Source organism: Pinus tabuliformis, chromosome 9, assembly GCF_031772625.1.
Source record: "Pinus tabuliformis cultivar Carrire ecotype Pingquan chromosome 9, CPIR1, whole genome shotgun sequence".
Lineage (NCBI taxonomy): Eukaryota > Viridiplantae > Streptophyta > Pinopsida > Pinales > Pinaceae > Pinus > Pinus tabuliformis.
The window spans coordinates 1,657,089,455-1,657,108,187 of record NC_142307.1 but is presented as its reverse complement, the minus strand read 5'-3'; the positions used below and the strand labels follow the sequence as shown (position 1 = coordinate 1,657,108,187).

Here is an 18,733-nt window from a genome sequence, read left to right as displayed (position 1 = left end):
TAGATGGATTAGTAGATGGAGTTCTCCCTAGTTGAGAGGGAGTGTTAAAATTGGCAACTAGGGCCAAACTCCATGTGGGTCTTCTTATCTATGGCAGCTAATAATTTTTCTTGGATTCCTCTCATCAAGAAGTGTAGGATTGATCTAAATATCATCTGATTCCGACATGTATTCATGGAGATATGAATTTATTTATGTTATTTGACAATTTGTCAAGGTCGGCCAGAAACCAAATTACTCCAACTTAAACTCAACGATTTATTATAAATAGAAGAGGACCTCAAGTCATTTTGTAGATGCACTTCTCCTAAGATCTCTCTCCGCTCATTTGGGTTTGGTGGCTAGAGAGATCAAGAGGGAGAATCCCTAGATGCAGTGAATAAAGGGTCTTCTAAGAGAGCCCTAGACATATAACTAAAGAGCCCTAGCCATAGTTTTATGAGGAGATCTTTTTGCAGGTAAGAAGAGATCAATACGTTCTCAAGAGGGAGTTATATTCACAGCTCAAGGAGGAAGTCTAGTTGTTGTAATAAGATGCCCTAGCAACAGTCCAAACAAGAAGTTCAAGCTATTGTTTAGTTGTGCCCTAATCTGCTGTCAAGGAAGGACTAATGTTGCCCTAGCCACAGTCCTAAAGGAGGTGATCTTAGCCATAGTTGAAGAGGCCCTAACCAGCAACATGTGAAGGCCTAAATCCGTAGTTAGAGGAGCCCTTATCACAACATGAAATGGACCCTTAGACACAGCAAGAAAAGTGAACCTAGCCACAGCAAAAAGGAAATATCTCATCATGGTGAAGGGTCACATTGTTGTACGTCACAACGTGGACTATTTTGGGCATCATCAAGCTTTTCTTGAGCTCGGTATGCTGGTTAGGAAAATCTACACAAAGGAGGAGCTAGGGGCTGCTATGTAAGAACTGTTTGAATCACTTGTTTGAAGGGACCTAAGCTTTAGTCCACTGTTGGGCTAGGCCACAGGCCATAACCAGCAGTTGGAGGTCTTTAAGTGTTGTGTTGAGAAAGATAGTAGCCTTATAAGGCAGTGTGGGGTTGGATGGATTGTACAAAAGCTAGCCATAGTCAATAAGTGGATTTTGGGGTGTGTTTAGGGTGTTGTAGCACATTGAGTTTGTGCCCTAACCAGTGACCATGTCTTCCATGAAATACATAAGTTCTTGTTGCATATGAAAGGTGCCAGATTAGCAGCCTTGTCATGATCAATGAAGCAGCAAAGGAAGGAGAATCTTATTGAAGGAAAGCCTCAATATTTTTGGGTAATTGGTTCAATTTTTCTAAGCCTATCATCTGTTGCATATCTTCAGTCCTTGGTATCAGATTTGCAACCTCATTGTGTCATTTTTATGGAGAAGATCTTTGATATCATATTTAGCAAGTCAAGTATTGACTTCAAATAATTGTACTCTATATCTCTCTATACTGAACTATTGAAGAATATAAGAAGAATTGATCAAGTGTTTCCCCACATTGGGCTTTGTCCCTGGCTGGTGCCACATCTTCTATCCTCTTGTCTTGGCTTGTCTTCTACTGTTTATGTATATGTTCTATCAACACTTTACTATCATGCTGATGTGATTGCTAATCTGAATATTGTGATTGAGATAATATGAAAAATCAAAGTAAATTGCTCTAAGCATAGAACATACCTAAATTTAATGCGGGCTAAGTTTGTCATCTAAGCGAAGGATGAAAGTTTGTTCTAAGACAATGGCAGCTACAATTAAGGGCTATACCATGCATTGAATGGTGATAGAAGAAGGTCGAAGACAGAGAGGCTATCTTGGACCGAAAGAAGAGATCAGTGAAGGTCGAGGACTATGTCTAGGGTTGCAAAAGAAAAGAAAGGAGACCAAGACTCTCTTAGTGACAATGTAATAACAGTGCGAAGAAGGACTGAAGTGATACAGTGTGAAGGAGGAAGACTGTGAAGGTCGAAGAGTGCAAGAGATAGTGACAAGTGTCTTGAAGAAGAATTGAGTCAAGTATTTTGTCAAGGGTCTTGGTATTCGTCAATAAAAGAATCTATAAGAAGAGATTAAAGGGTTTTCCTCTCAAGAGGAGAGGTTTTGGCCCTGGTAGAAAACCAACATCATGTGTTCTTGTCTCTTTGTTTTGGTAGCTATTTGATGAAGTAATAAATACACACACTAACGATATCAAGAAAAGATTGTGCTAATAAGCTAAAGATAAAATACCTCACAAATAGTTATCATGCTAAAAAGAATCACATAAATTACATTTTCCCTAGATTATTCAACAGCCCTAACTAGGCCAAAGTTGACAACAGAGAAACAGACACTTAAATAGTCAGCAAAGGTATGTACTTTGGTACGTTCTTATAGGTGTTGGATCCTTGTTATTGGATTGGTTTTGGATCAGTTTGACTAGAAGCCTGTGGGAGCCATTTGGAGGACTTTTCTTGATGGTTGAAAGTCCTTCCTAGGAGCAGATCTTGCAGTTATTGGATTGGTTGCCATTGGACTAATGGAGGACAGTTTTTTGGCTATTCAAAGTAGTCCATGATTAGCAATCATAAAAAGAGTTTGACGACTGATGTTTGGGGAGCCTATGTGTAGCTCTTTGATGGACAAAAGAGGCTACTAGAAGGCATATTGGAGCTCAAGGATTGGCCAACCTAGAAGAGCAGATTGGATCAACATGTGTTCATTGAAGCAAAAGTGACTTGCAGCAGTGATAGGTGTCAACCCTCATGGAGATTCTAAGATTCTATCATAGACCCAAGATCATGGAAACTCAATAGTATTCCTAGTTAAATAGGAGCAACCTATGCGCATGGATTGAGGGAAGTAGATGAAGTCTCTTGTAGGTGTTTCAAGCTTAGGAAAAGCAAAGAAAACTAGATCGGTTTCTAGTGAAACAAATTTTTATCATAAGAAATCAATTGCTCATTCTCTATCAATAAAATTATCAATTAAGGAGAGGGGTTTCCTAGTTGAGTTCTGTAGAAAAATTGTGTTTTGCGATTGTGTCACTGCTATTTAATTATGTTTTACTCTACTGCAATTAGAAATTATGTGTCTTGGTGTTACAATTTAGTTTCAAAATTGTTCAGTACAGTAGTGCAACATTTTCAAAGATTTTTTAAATGGTAGCAGAGCAAGGAACATAGTAAAGACTAGCATAAGTAGATCCATATATCACAAGAAGCAATGCAATCATAGGAGAACTTCTGAAGCAACTATAGCCTCTTGATCAATCCACATCACCATTGAATTTCCCAAAAAGTTTTAAGATCATAATTCCACAGGAGTGCCCGGTCTTGCTAATCATGAAAAAAATATTATTGAATTTATAAACCCTTGCTGATCCTAACCCTGCCTTCTTCTCCATAATTCAGTATACAAGTTTAAATCCTTTGAAATTTTAACAATAAAAATCATAGAAATGAGATCAGAAAAATACCTTTCAAAGGTATCCATACACCTCGGGGTTCTCGGATTTATCTTCATATGCGAATGACATGTTTTCTACTCTGAATTGCAATGAAACCTCCAAATCAAAATCAGCAACCCAGATCTGATATAATAAATACACTTTAAAAATCTAGTCTAATCTAGGGCAGTGAATAATTGAATATCATAGCAGGGTATCTGCTGCGAAATCATAAAGATTATGAGCAGAGAAAGAGCGAACTCAGTCCCAAACCTAGCAAAGAAGAATAGCCGCGTCTCAAACTTAGCAAAAGAGAATAGCGGCGGGAAAATAAATTTTAATAGGTCCATTTAGATTTTAGATTAGTAGCCAAATTACATTTTAATTGGTTTTAAAATCTTCTAAGGAAATTGCTACTGTCCCTTAGTTTTTCATTAAGTTTTATTTTTATTTGAGCGAAATGAGGTAAGGAGGTCCTCTCACATAGAAGTTTGAAGATAAGTGATAATGTTAGTTTATTGAAGGCATCAATAAAAATTATGTGACGAATAAGTACGTTTAAATAAGGAGGGAAAATGGACTAGTTTTATACATAAGGGACATATTTATCAATTTTAAAGAGGTCAAAAGTATGTTTAAATTTGTAAATAATGTTATTAATAAAATTAAATAGCTATGGATAGATCATTATTTTTTAGGAAGTTTACTTAGAGTTTAAAAATACCTTATTAGAAATTAGCTATAGCTTATAAGGCCTTCACATGTGTTGTGAAGGGATACATAGGATAAATTTTGACTAAAGGAAATAAGGGGTACAATAAGATCAATGTATAGCACCTACTCAAATCACCAAGAATATACCCAAACCATCAAGATGACACACTTCTATGAGCAAAATTATGAAACACCATGGAACAACTCATATTAAAACTTACAGCCAAAGCATCAAGAGTTAGAACAAAGTGTTTAAGTGAACACAATAAAAATAGTACACATTGGACATAATATCATATACACATGGATCATACATATCCAGCTAAATGTGGTAGCTAAAGGAACCTCTTCCTACACCTAGTGTCATAGATGGTTAAGGCAAGATGTGATCAAACCAATGATACATACATGAATTACATATAGATTTGTATACCTTAGATGGAAAATGATCAATGTGACAGGAATCGTAGGGGTTGTGATGACAATCTATTAATTTTAGTTAACAATGGTATGTTTTATGCTTAGCACAATTACTCCAATGTTCCTTAAGCAGCCCAATAACAATTTCAATTTAGATTTTCAGTAGCAATCACATTAACCATTAATCACATTAACAGTAAATATATAGAACATAAAAAAATATGCAGAAGACAAGCCAAGACAAGAGGACACCAGATTTGGCGGATGCCAGGGAAAAACTCCAATGTTGGGAAAACCCTTTGATCAATTCTTCTTATTATTATATCAAAAGTTCAGTAGAGAGAGAGTACAAAAATCAAATTGACTTGCCCAATTCAAAGTCAAAACAACCCTGTCAATTTATGCAGCCAAACTTCAGCCCTTACTAGAAATTCAATGTTGGTCAAACCAGAAATAAATCATCCAAAAAATAGCTCGGTATTCACCAATCAAACTCAGTGAAAGGAAAGAGAAAAATTGTTATAAGTTTTTGCGGTTAGTGTTGTGGGGAAAAGTATCCGACTCGGAATGACCCTATCCCGACTCTAAGGGTGATAGTTCCTTAGCAACAACTGAAAGTAAAGCTTTGATAGTTTTCCTTTATGAAAATACAGAGAAGGAAGAAAAGATTGACCAACCGATGTCTTTCGCTTTTGTCGATCCCGTCTTCTCTCTTTGCCTCTTGCTCCCAGCTCCTTGCTCTCTTGCCGGCCCAGCTACACACAGATCCTGCAAAAATGAGAGAAGGAAACTACAAGAAACATGTACTCATAACTGATGCATGGATTAGGATGAATCAAATATACAGATGAAAACAATACATCATTGCAATACAAGTATATAGGAGAACATCAAAAGCTTTATTGATAGAAGAAAAAGGTTCTGAGAAGGTTACAACCATAAATGGCTCCAATCCAGCAGCACCTCCCCAACAGCAATAAATCTCCTCTTCTCCTCTATAAAAGCAATCACCCAATAGCTCTAACTATAAACCAACAGCACTTCCTTGCTTTGCACAAAATTCCAGCCTCCCTAGACCTCATAGAAGAGCTCTATATACAGGGTAGAAGGAGAAAGGATGAGTCAGCTTGAGACTGACATAAAGCTGCCTTGTGTCCTCTCCCTCTTCAGTTAAACTTTAGTTCTTGAGTCCACTTGGAGATCCTTGCTTCCACATGGAGATCAAGTACCTCTTACTCATCATAGGGCGAATTCCTTGAACCAAGTGTCAGTTTGGAAGCTTCCTGGGCAGTTGACACCTTGCAGAATGACTGTGCCACTTGGCCAATCTCACCCAGCGCAGGTAGCCTTCATTGGAGTTGACTTTCAGCACAGGTACAAGGAGGAGCAGTTGACATTCAGCGCAGATGCTCAGTGGAGCAGCTGACATGATCCAAAAATAGCCTATTTTTAAGTGTTTTCAGGTGGAGAACTGATAGGAAGTGCTGTGGTTTGCTGACCTTGTTCTTCTAGGGGTAAGAACAACATGTTTAGGGACTGAGGATCCCTGTAATTATTGACATTTCATGCTCCATGCTGCGAGGCACAAAAATGTCTATAACAGTTGCCCCCTAAAGTATGAGGTCGTTTATCGGGTGAAATGCTTTATCCAGAGGGTCCGAAGTTCATTCAAGTGCTGAGAGGTGCCCTGTAGTACAATACAATACAATACATTATTTTTCATTCTGTTTTCATGATCTAGCTGAGGCGGGCATTCCCATGCTCAGCTTTATAAATACATTTTGGTACATAGAACAGACGATCGTCTGATGGTAGACCGATAATTCTCTGCTGAAATTATCATCCTTTGAGTAGGATGATCATCTACTGCAATGATGTACATGACAAATGCTTTTATATTTCCTGAATACGTATCGCAGCCCGGATGGATGAAACTAGATCCGGGGTCTTCAAACTCGTTCGATCTTCACTCTAAGTACAAATCGATCCATGTGAGAATTTCGCTGAAGTCGAACATGGAAAGACATCGCTTGATTACCGGTCAATGATGAAAACCGTTAACAAGCGCGAGAGGAATCACCGATAATGATAATGACCCTCAAGGTACTGCAGTACAATTCACGTGGCGTGAATAAAGGACTTGGCGTCGAACGCCACGCAAAAGCTTCTGGTCGAAGGTCATTGATGTATACCTGTCGCCGGAAGTGAGAAACTTGCCATTGAGGCATGCAAGCTTCAAAGTACTGATGGGGTTGTTCCTAGATCAACTTCTTGGATAATGAGCTGAAGTCGACAAGAAGCGATCCGTCAAAGGAGGGCCTTAATGAATCCCACATCAATGACATGGAACGGAGCTAATGATTTTAGTGGAGGTGAAAACAAACTGTGACATATGATTCAGGGTGGCGATCATGAATGGATGAAGGATAATGTATGGCAGTGGATGGGATACGGTTGACACTTTCAGAATGACCTCTCTTGAACATATAACGACACTGATGCGATGGATCGGTAGCATTACCCCAAAATGTGGATGGTTTGGCGAAGACCATGGTGATGAGACCGGTGAATGAAACGACCCAACCCGATGTCGTACGGAGGAAAAGTGTCATGTTCAAGAGCGACTTGCTACCATTAAGCTTTGATGTTCTCCCAATTTTTCCCCAGTCATTTCTGACCAGTACCTCTTTATTTTTGTCAAGCTTGAGGAGGATAACATATGCTTGTTCTATAACCTGCCCTTCGGGCAAGCCCATCGCTATGATTTAACGAGCTTAGCGATAGGGAAACTCGTTCTCGTCTAAAGACAAGTTTGTCGCTATTTAATCATTTTAACGAGTCTAACGACAAGGAAAACTCGGTCCTTTTCATTTTTAGAGAGTCTGAAAAGGTACAGAAAGTTAACTCCATAATTCCTTTTTCGTCATCTAATCCCTTAATTCCGAAAAAGTATAAAACAATACAGAAGGGATGAATTTTCGATTGCTTTAACGAGCCGAACAAAACAAGCGCTCGATCTTTTTGTGCAATAATCCCTCAGGTCTAAAAAGATTAAAATCTAGAGGAGGGATAGCTCTTCCGGTCTTTTTAACGAGCTGGAAGGCCAAAACTCGGCAAACTTTTCATATTTTACGAGTCAGTGAAAAGAGCTCAAAGAAGACTCGTCTTTTGAGGAACGAGTGATAAACAGGGATAGCAGCAGATTCCAGGTACAAGTTGGAATATTCCAATTACGGCAGTGTCACAAGGATGGCTAAGTGAAATCACTCTTCGCAGCTGTTCCTCAAAATGGGTAAACAAACATATGGAGATGAACGATTGGCCAAATGAACGGATGGAGGTGAGACTGCAAGAACACGACCAAGGGCTTTAATATGGCTGTCAAAGGTTACATTCACCAAGGCTATTTACCGGTTCATTTTTTCTGGGTGAGCTTGAACTCTAGGGGAAGATTGCTCACAGCTTATGTTTATTTTTTAACGAGCATGAACTATGCGCTAAAACTGCTCGGATCTTGCGTTTATTTTTTAACGAGCATGAACTATGTGCTAAAACTGCTCGAATCATAGGTGCCCCCAGCATAATAATGCAGCCGAGGCATATGCCCCCCTAAACTTTAAGGGACAGTTCATTTTTTAACGAGGTTGACATCGTAAAGAACTATCCTCTTGACTCCTTATTTCATTTTTTAACGAGGTTGACATAATATAAGAACTATCCTCGTTCTTTTAGATCCGCTAGAAACAGAAGGTCTCATATTCCATTGTGGTCATTTCCGCCAGATTACTTGAAGGCGGCAATGCGGAAGTACCCATTAAAGTAGGGTCTTTTAGGAAAATGACTCCGATATTTTGGAGAGAGTGATTCCTTCCCTGGATCTTAGGAATGCTTCCCGTAGTAAATGGTGGCACAACTTCTGTCGAAGTTGTTGTCGAACTGCTTGGTTGAACCTTTCTTTTACCATTCGACGACTGCGGATTCCCGCAGTTTTTGCATTTTGTCGAAATCAAAGCATCATCCTGTTGCTCAGAGGTCGACACCATTAGCACCTGGCACCGGGAAGTATCTCCACTATCAACCAGATTTTGACTTTGATCGGGAAACGGATCAGTCAATACAGCTGGGGTTTGTGAATTCTTTAAGAATCTTTTAAACTCGGCTTTGTATGGACAATCTCTTGTCCAATGATCCTCATCACATATCTGACACCCAGAAGGCGGTTCCCCCTTTCCAAAAGAAGTTTTTCGAGGAGATGAATCTCCTTGTTTTTTCTTCTCTTTTTTGTTTTGTTTCTTCTTGCTTCCTGGTTGATTGGAGTTTTTGCCTTTATCCGTAGATACAGCATTTACCTTCGAAGCAAGAATCTCTTGATTTGTTTTTTGATTCGAAGTCTTACGGGCTTTCTTATTTGAATCCTTTGTCGACTTAGCGTTTGCAGTTCCAATCACGTCATCACCGGCATGAGAGTCATTATTCGATCCGGGAGGAGGAGGGATTGAAAATTCCGGTTTGGGGGCGTCAGGTATCTTATCATAGAGCGTGCCCGACTGAGTATATACTAAGTCAAAATATTGAGCACGAGCAATAACCTGCTCCTCTGTTACGACGCCTCCCTTGGCCACATCTTCTGTTATAGCAGGAAGAAGCGACTTTATAAACCACTCAGCTAATAGCTGATCTGGAACATAGGTCTTTACCATTCTGCGACGACGACGCCACTCATGTATATGATCTGATATATGTGTGGCCGTTGTCTGCTTGAAATTGGTCAAGATCTCTGTTCCAGTTTCGTACCTTATAGGTAACTGAAAGTGTGTTAAGAAAGTCGTGGCTAGGGAACTAAAATTGTCGAAAGAGGCTCTAGGTAATTCAATATACCATTTAGCCGCCGGACCGGTCAATGTCCTCTGGAAAAGGCGAAGCCTTATCGAATCATCATTCAAGGTATTCGACGAACACCACAGATGGAATGTCATCATATGATTCGACGGGTCTTCGCCAGGATTTCCATTGAATTTAGGAATGTCCGAAGGAAGTTTGTGAGGAATCGCTGGCCACCAATGGGCATAGGCGATTGGATCGTTCGTCAATCGATGTAAATCTGGTAATTCTAGAGTTGCCACGAATGGCAACTGCTGATTCAGGTTCGGCGAGGCGTACCCAGGATACGATGGAATCGCCTGAGCAGTAGGCCTTTGCATACCAGCATAATGCAACTGATGTTGATATGACTGATATGGCTGGTGGGCTTGGCCACTGTAAAGTGGTTGATTTAACCCGTTCTGAATATAGGGTTGCCCACTATTCGCAAAGATCTGTTGTTCAGATCCCTGGTACACCTGTTGAAACTGAGGTTGTTGGTATTGCACCATCCATGGTTGCGAAACCATGTTTTGCTGTGCGATACTAACTGACGGACCAAGATGCGGGGTTATGGTTCCCGTTTGTGTCTGTGTCGTCCCGGCAGTTGGCGATTGTGGTTGTGTTGCAGGTTCAATGGGCTGTTGCATTACAACTTGGGGTTGACATACAACAGGCGTCGATTGAACTTGCGACACGGTTACAATTGCTGGCGTCGTCGGGATACTAGACATAGGTACACATTGTTGCATGGAATATACAACTCTTGGTTGTTGGGGTAACATAGGTACCCAACCACTCGTCGTTACTTCAGTCAAACCTGAATGTTGTTGAAAACTGCTGTATGGGTATCCCCCCGGAAGGGGAAGTGAAAGGGCATATTGCGCCCCATATGGTAACAATCCGGAACTCAAGGGTATAGATTGCCTTTGAGGACTGGATGGCCCAAACTGATTTCCAAAGGGATCAATTTGTCTAGTTTCAACATAAGAATTACCGGGTATTATACCGGAAGAACAAACTGGAACAGACCAAGTTGTCGTAATAGTCCCTGGGTGGACTCCTTCTAGCTGATGAGAGCTAGTCGGGACAGCTGGTATGCCGGCAAAAATTGTTGGAGTGACAGCAGGAGTTTCTGCTATCGCTGTGTCATTTGGCACAGTCCTAGATGTCGACGGTTGCTCAGACATTTTATGTCTATCCAATAAACTGCCTAACGATTCTACAGGAACTTCCAGTGGCGATGGACAAACTTCTGATGCATAAGGAAAAAGAGTGGCGCCTACTCCAAAATGAGTTGGAGTATTTGCTTGCTGGTCCTCTATGATTTCCTCTATTGCAATCAGACCAGGAGGAAGAGGAAGACCGTCAGGTCCGTAAAAGATTTCTGGTGCCGAAGAAGGGGTTGCTTCGACAGCGACAGTTGTTTGAGCAACAAGACTCTGTGGACCGGTTTCAGATGGAACTGGTTCAATTATGCAAGTACTTGTCCTCAGACTAGGATCAGTACAACTGAACCTCTGTTGCTGTTGAACTTCTTCAATAAAGGCAGGGATTCCAGAAATATTAGGAGTGACCAGAATCTCAGATGTTGTCAGAACTGTTGTTCTAACTTTAATGGGAGATTTTGACCCGGTCAAGCGAGTTCGCTTCGTCCGTACTACTCTCGATTCCGGAGACAAAGACGGTTGACTCGTGAGTCTTCTCGAACGACAGAGTTTTAATTGACTTTCCTCCACGGTTGCGGATTACTTGATCAACTAAAATACAAAAAGGGGAATTATGTTTCCGTATTGAATGAATTTTATTAGACGCTTTTAGACACAACTTTGCTTTTTCATGTTTTAAGAGTCGAGAAAAAGCTAAAGATGACTCTAGTCACCTTCGATGTATTAACGAGCCCGAAGTGACAAATGCTCGGTTAGACTTTTTCAGTTATAGAGTTTGAAAAAGGCCAAAAGAAACTGCTCTGGAGATCTAGGCAGAGGGTGTGCCAAACCTTTCACGAAACCACAGAATACGTTTTACGGTACGGGTGGTCGATCTTCGTGAATGCTGTGTTCACTGCATCGCGATCAGTAGGGCGGCCGACACGGCTTCCTAAGGATAAAGGATAAATGCCTATAGGGGTCTCCCAATATACGCGACGGTACGCGGGAGCACAAGTCCGTATTAGTGCTATCGTCCCTCAGGAGGAATCACCCACCTTCGTAGAGATCGACAGTCACTACGTTTAACGACGCCGGAACACGTCTCTACCTAGACCTCTATTGTGAGCGTTATGTTACAAAGCGTTTTTAGATTCATTCAATATATTTTAAGTTGATCTTGTTTAGCAGTTTGTCTTTCAGGATCACCACGAGATGTATTGGTACAAATTCCTAAATGCAGCTAAAATGATAAGCAAGCTTTACAATCTTTTTAGCTTTGAAAATCCTAACTACTGAGGGGAGAGAAAAACATTATCTTTCCACACAGAGCACAAAGCACAAACTAATGCACTTTCCCCTAGATCAATCACGCAAACTTATCAAAAAATGCAAATGCAAGATGCATGTATTTCTTTTCTTTTCCCTTAATGTTGATGTAAGACAAAAAGGAAACTGTCGTATAATTTTCGAATCCAATTTGAAGCGTAAACAAACAAGTTTTGTCTAAAATCAAAAGACGCCTTACAGGTACTTGTTTCGACACTAAAAATATATGAATTCAAACCAAAAGATGAAAAACAAACAAACTCAAACAGCCATGAACAGTAATAAAACTAGCTCTTAAGATCACAAAGACACTTTTACAGTTCAGGATCTAAGAGGCCACAGCTATACTGGTTCGCTTTTGACAATGGGAAACTATAATTGACATAAGAAATACTGGAAGAACAATCACAGTTTCATCACACAACTGAGGCAGAATAATGTCAAGGAAAGTTGGTTTACAGCAAGTACAAATGACAAGCAATCAGCAGCAAAATAACAGTGAAAACAGGGCCAAGACTCAGTAGGAAACCTCAGAAAGACACTGGCTAACTGGTTCAGCGCAGGCTCTGGCCTATCAAACTGACTCTCAGCACAGTTCCCGAAGGGAGTACCTGCGCTGAAATGCAAACTGCCTATGGACAGCCTGCACTGAGACACGAGAGTTGCGTTTACAAGGGTTTCCGGGTCATAAAAAGCTCAAAAATTCATTGTTTTTGCTGAAATAAAAAGCTATAGGTCAAGTGCAAGCTAAGGGATGATCAAGAGGATGAAAAGCTATCACAAAGAGCACAAGATTCCTTGTGGATCAGCTCTTCAAATCATAAACTTGCTCAGAAACTGAGCCAGAGCAGCTGCCCTCCACTTTGCAATTGAAGGACTCAATTGCAGTTCGATTTGGTGCTCTCCTTGTTTATGAGATGAATAGCAAGAAACACAATAAACCAACAAGATACTAGTTTCCCCAGTGGAGTCGCCAGTTTGTTGTGGGGAAAAGTATCCGACTCGGAATGACCCTATCCCGACTCTAAGGGTGATAGTTCCTTAGCAACAACTGAAAGTAAAGCTTTGATAGTTTTCCTTTATGAAAATACAGAGAAGGAAGAAAAGATTGACCAACCAAGGTCTTTCGCTTTTGTCGATCCCATCTTCTCTCTTTGCCTCTTGCTCCCAGCTCCTTGCTCTCTTGCCAGCCCAGCTACACACAGATCCTGCAAAAACGAGAGAAGGAAACTACAAGAAACATGTACTCATAACTGATGCATGGATTAGGATGAATCAAATATACAGATGAAAACAATACATCATTGCAATACAAGTATATAGGAGAACATCAAAAGCTTTATTGATAGAAGAAAAAGGTTCTGAGAAGGTTACAACCATAAATGGCTCCAATCCAGCAGCACCTCCCCAGCAGCAAGAAATCTCCTCTTCTCCTCTATAAAAGCAATCACCCAATAGCTCTAACTGTAAACCAACAACACTTCCTTGCTTTGCACAAAATTCCAGCCTCCCTAGACCTCATAGAAGAGCTCTATATATAGGGTAGAAGGAGAAAGGATGAGTCAGCTTGAGACTCACATAAAGTTGCCTTGTGTCCTCTCCCTCTTCAGTTAAACTTCAGTTCTTGAGTCCACTTGGAGATCCTTGCTTCCACATGGAGATCAAGTACCTCTTACTCATCATAGGGCGAATTCCTTGAACCAAGTGTCAGTTTGGAAGCTTCCTGGGCAGTTGACACCTTGCAGAATGACTGTGCCACTTGGCCAATCTCGCCCAGCAAAGGTAGCCTTCATTGGAGTTGACTTTCAGCGCAGGTACAAGGAGGAACAGTTGACATTCAGCGTAGATGCTCAGTGGAGCAGCTGACATGATCCAAAAATAGCCTGTTTTTAAGTGTTTTCAGGTGGAGAACTGATAGGAAGTGTTGTGGTTTGCTGACCTTGTTCTTCTAGGGGTAAGAACAACATGTTTAGGAACTGAGGATCCCTGTAATTATTGACATTTCATGCTCCATGCTGCGAGGCACAAAAATGTCTATAACAGTTAGATTGTAGTCAGCCATGATAATGACCAATCCAAATGTTGATAAAGGAAATAGAACATCCCTTGAATCTTAAATAAATGGGGGCATCTACACATGAGGTGATCCTTTAATTTTATGTCATGTATATGGAAAAGCTATCAGATGTTTTTTTCCCGTAAGAAAAGTCATAATTTTATTAATGAAAACAAAATTACATTTTGTATATGCTGAGTTGCATTTCATCTACATGTCAAATGACCTCAGATCAGAGGTTTGATAAAAATTTTAACGTACATATGGGGAGAAAATCATGTTTTCCTCCCCTTTTTCTTCTCGACCTTGTGCCACTCCCCTTGAGATGACATCATGAATACAAGTTGGAGTGGATTTTCAACGCCTGATCGGGGATTTTCCTTGTCAGAATCAGAGGTGTCTGATGTGTGTAGTATTTTGGTTCCACTATTTTCCATTGTATCTGGCATATTTTCCGGTTGTGATTTCATAGGTACTTGTGGAGATGTCTCTTGGATTTATGCTTCTTTGTCTATTTGATTGTTCTCATTCCGTATGGGCTCTTCCACATCAAACTCCTCCTCCTCTTTAGGATCTGGTGGTGGAAATTGCCAACCATTGTGTTGTTTCCATATTTTCTTCTTTCTTCGAATGTCCTTTCTGTCTTTAGGACATGTATTTTGTAGATGTCCTATTTGCCAGCATATTCTTCACCTAAATGCTTTGTTTTCATAGTCTAGTGTCCGTGTCCAGCTTCGTTGTTTATGCTTCAGCTGTATGCAGTCTGGTAAGCCTTTACTGAGATCTACTTCCACATAGATGCGTGCAAATGTAAAAATTCTTTCCTCCACTCATTGTGTGTCCATTTTAATATATCTTCCAATGGTGTTTCATATACCAGTAAGGATGTGATGGTCCTAGAAATGCAATGGGAGTTTGTGCAGACGGACCCAAACTGGCATCCTGGAAACAACCATAGTATTAGGTGTAATGAAGAGGCCTGTAGATCCCTAAAACCATGGTCCCTCCTGTAGCACAATGTCTCTTATCTCTATTGAATGGAATTTGACAATGAAAAACCCCTTGGAATATAGGTGGATATCACAATGGAGAGTCTAGTTTGTGAATATTCAATGGAAAAGTTCAAAAGGTTTTGTCCAAAAACAATTGAATCGACAAATGATGGCGTTCGATTCAAAATTATTACATGACTCAATGATTTTTGGTATATCTATATTTAGTTTTAGGATATAATTTAGCTGCTCCACAATGTGTGGACTAGGTTTTGTTCCATCTTGCTTTGGGACCACTGTAGGAGTTTTTCCCCCTTGTAAGATGTTCTTGGAGGATATTCCTCCATTTTTGTGCTTCTGTTGTGGATCTGTATTGTTTTTTGTTATTGTACTTGTCCCACTACCTCCTTCTGTTTGTTTTGTTGAACTGAAAGTTGTTGCACCACCTCACAGCCTCAGGTTGAGTGTTATAGTGGATTTTGACATAATGTTGGAATCCAAAATGGATCTAGGATCCTATAGGGTTCTCGCCCCATACAACAGATGTTGCAATCCAATGGGGTAGCCAATTTGTTTGGTGATGATATTCTTTAGGTTCATAACACAGTCTATTGTAACGACCCAAATCAAGGAAGACTTCCCCAAAGCGGTTTTTATAAAAATTTGAAAGCGATTAGAAGTTACCAATGAAGGGGGTTTTGTTGTCCTCTGGGTCATGCAGGACCATGGAGCTTCAATGTCTCCATTAAGCATTGTAGTCTGTGGGTACTCCTCTAGTGTCATGACAGCCTTGACAGAATTTACGAGAGTTTTGATCAACCCTCACAAGGAGGTGAATACATCTTTGATTCCAGCAAACTGCAGAACCTTCTTAGGCACACGGGCAGCCACGGTCCCAACATCTCTGGGTTAGGCACCATTTTGACCGTTCTAGCCAAATTTACCTATGACCTTGATAAGTACGATGTGGGGTTTCTTGATCTTGTTACCCCAATAACCCCTCCTCACGGGATTAACCGAATAATTGGCCAAAAAAATGGCTCTGCACCTGGCAGTGGCCACCTCTTTGCTACAGTTAACACCGAGCCCAACGCCTCTACCGCCTCCTCCGCCTCCACCGCGGCCTCCTCCGCTGTTATCCTGGATGAAGGCTCCATCAGGTCCTGTAACATATAGGGCCTTGGCTCTTCCACCATTCTCATGCTCAATCGTGTCCTCGACGGCCTCTCCCTCGGCCAGCGATCGAAACCCATTGGAGTGAATCGAAGTTTGATGCACAAACAGGTCCTTGCTCCCATCATCAGGGGTTATGAAACCATAACCCTTAGTCGAATCGAAGCACTTAACCTTTCTGGATCCCTTCTGCTCAAACATGGTTCGAATCCCTCAAAGCTTCTACGAATCCAACAACAAATGAAGATATAACTCTGAAAAAAGCTATGAGATGTTATTAAGAAGAGGAAGGTCATTATGATTATTTTCAACTCGACACAAATGTAAACCCACTTTGAATGCACCAAGGGGGATCTGAAGGACAACATCCGGTGCTCTTGTGTGTATGTGGTTAAACAAAAAGGCCCCCTTTCATTTTCATGAAGTGTTCCTGGTACAAATCCATGTTAGAGTCGAGACCCTGAAAAGATGATGTCTAAGTACATTGAATGTATTGTCTATAAATAACCTCTCTAACAACCTGACACAAACATACAATTATGTCAGTTACATTGGAGCTGGTGTAAATCACTTGAATTGTGTTACAACTTTAATTGCTGCCACATAAAAATGTGTCGTACTTCCTTGTTAATGATGCTTAAGCCCTATTGGAGAAAAACGTCACAATATAAAAGGAATTTAAAGATGATGTAACTTTAGTAGTGTCCCACATTCACCCCCTAGCTCACCATTCATGGCTAATTTAAGGCTTTTTCAAGCATTGATGTGGATAATATCATTTTATTTTCTCTTATGTATATTATTCTACATTAACACAATTCAGTTTAGCAGTTAAGGACATAAGATTTAGGGGATTTCAGTGTCAGTGGTTAAGGGGTTAGCAGTTAAGGTGTTTAACTGGTGAAGGGTTAGGAGTTAAGGGCCACAGGTTAAGATGATAAGGAGTTATGGCTTAGGGGTTGGTTCATCGATTATAGGTTAGGAGTTACTAGTGTCTTAAGATTTAATGAGTCAAGGGGTTTATGGGTTATGATTTGTGAGTGTAGGGGTTAAGGTATTATGGATTGGGATTAAGGGGATAGGGAATTTAGTGGTTATGGGTTAAGGGCTTATGGTTTGTGATAATTGGACTCATAATCTGGTTATCACCACTTTTTGGGGTTCCCTTATCAATTTCTCTTGCTACCTTCCTTCTAGGTCCCCTAGACCCTATGAAATTAAGTCCTAAGCCCCTTTCTCATTCTCTAACGCTAGGATTATATATCTTAGTAAACCATTCTTTTTCCTCTGATCGACTTCTACCATCCATGATACCCTTGTGTCCCCTTTCCCCATTCAATACACTATAACTTACCCCACCCCACCCCCCAACCCACCCGAACAACCCTTTTTGTCATGCCATTCCACTTTTCCTAATGTTATAAACCCCCAAATTTGGTCCCAATTCCCCTACAGCTACACCCTTGTGCCCCCTTGGCTAAGGGATTAAACACATTAGGGATTATGGGATGTGATAAGGGAGCCCTTAATCCCGTTATCACAACTAGAAATAGGTTCATGAACACCATAGCCAAGAATAAGAAAATTGGAATTTGTATCACATACTGTAAAGGAGAAGGACATAGGTGAAGAGTACTCCATTTAGAAACATTAAAAAGCTTGTTTATGTCCTCTTTCTAGAGAAGAGGAGATATCTTGTGACAAAAAGCCCAAATTGCCAACAAAGGAAGACTCAGGTAAGGGTTTACTTCTTTCACATGTTGAGAGACATTCATGTATTTTAAGGTTTGTTTTATTGTTGAGTTCACATATTTGGAATCACAGTTGCACAAGTGAAAATATGATGGTATTAAGAAGAGGAAGGTCATTATTATTAGTTTCAGCTCGACACGAATGTAAACTCACTTTGAACGCACCAAGGGGGGTCTGAAGGGCAACATCCGATGCTCTAGTTGTGTGTATGTGGTTAAACAAAAAGTCTGCCTTTCATTTGGATGAAGTGTTCCTGGTACAAATCCATGTTAAAGTCAAGCCCCTGCAAAGATGAAGTCTAAGTAAATTGAATTTATTGTCTATAAATAACCTCTCTGAAAACCTAACACAAACATACATTGATGTCATTTACATTGGAGTTTGTGTAAATCACTTGAATTGTGTTACAACTTTAATTGTTCCCCCACAAAAATGTGTCATGCTTCCTTGTGATGATGCTTCAACCCTATTGGAGAACAACCTCACAATGTAAAAGGAATTTAAACATGATGTAACTTTAATAATAACCCACATTCACCCCCTGGCTCATCACTCATGACTAATTTAAGGCTATTTCAAGCATTGACGTGGATAATATCATTTTATTTTCTCTTATGTATATTATTCTACATTGACATAATTGAGTTTAGCAGTTAAGGACTTAAGATTTAGGGGATTTAGGTGTTAGTGGTTAAGGGGTTAGCAGTTAAGGTGTTTAGGTGGTGAAGGGTTAGGGGTTAAGGGTCACAAGTTAAGAGGATAAGGAGTTATGTCTTAGTAGTTGGTTCATGGCTTATAGGTTAGGGGTTAGCGTCTTAATATTTAATGAGTCGAGGGAGTTATGGGTTATGAGTTGTGAGTGTAGGGGTTAAGGGA

General features: G+C 40.3%; 1 pseudogene; it reads right to left on the bottom strand.

Moving 5' to 3' along the window:
• Nucleotides 1-15,862: 15,862 nt before the first annotated feature.
• LOC149155224 (cold shock protein 2 pseudogene) lies at nt 15,863-16,306 on the bottom strand (annotated as a pseudogene).
• Between the last annotated feature and the right edge of the window lie 2,427 nt (nt 16,307-18,733).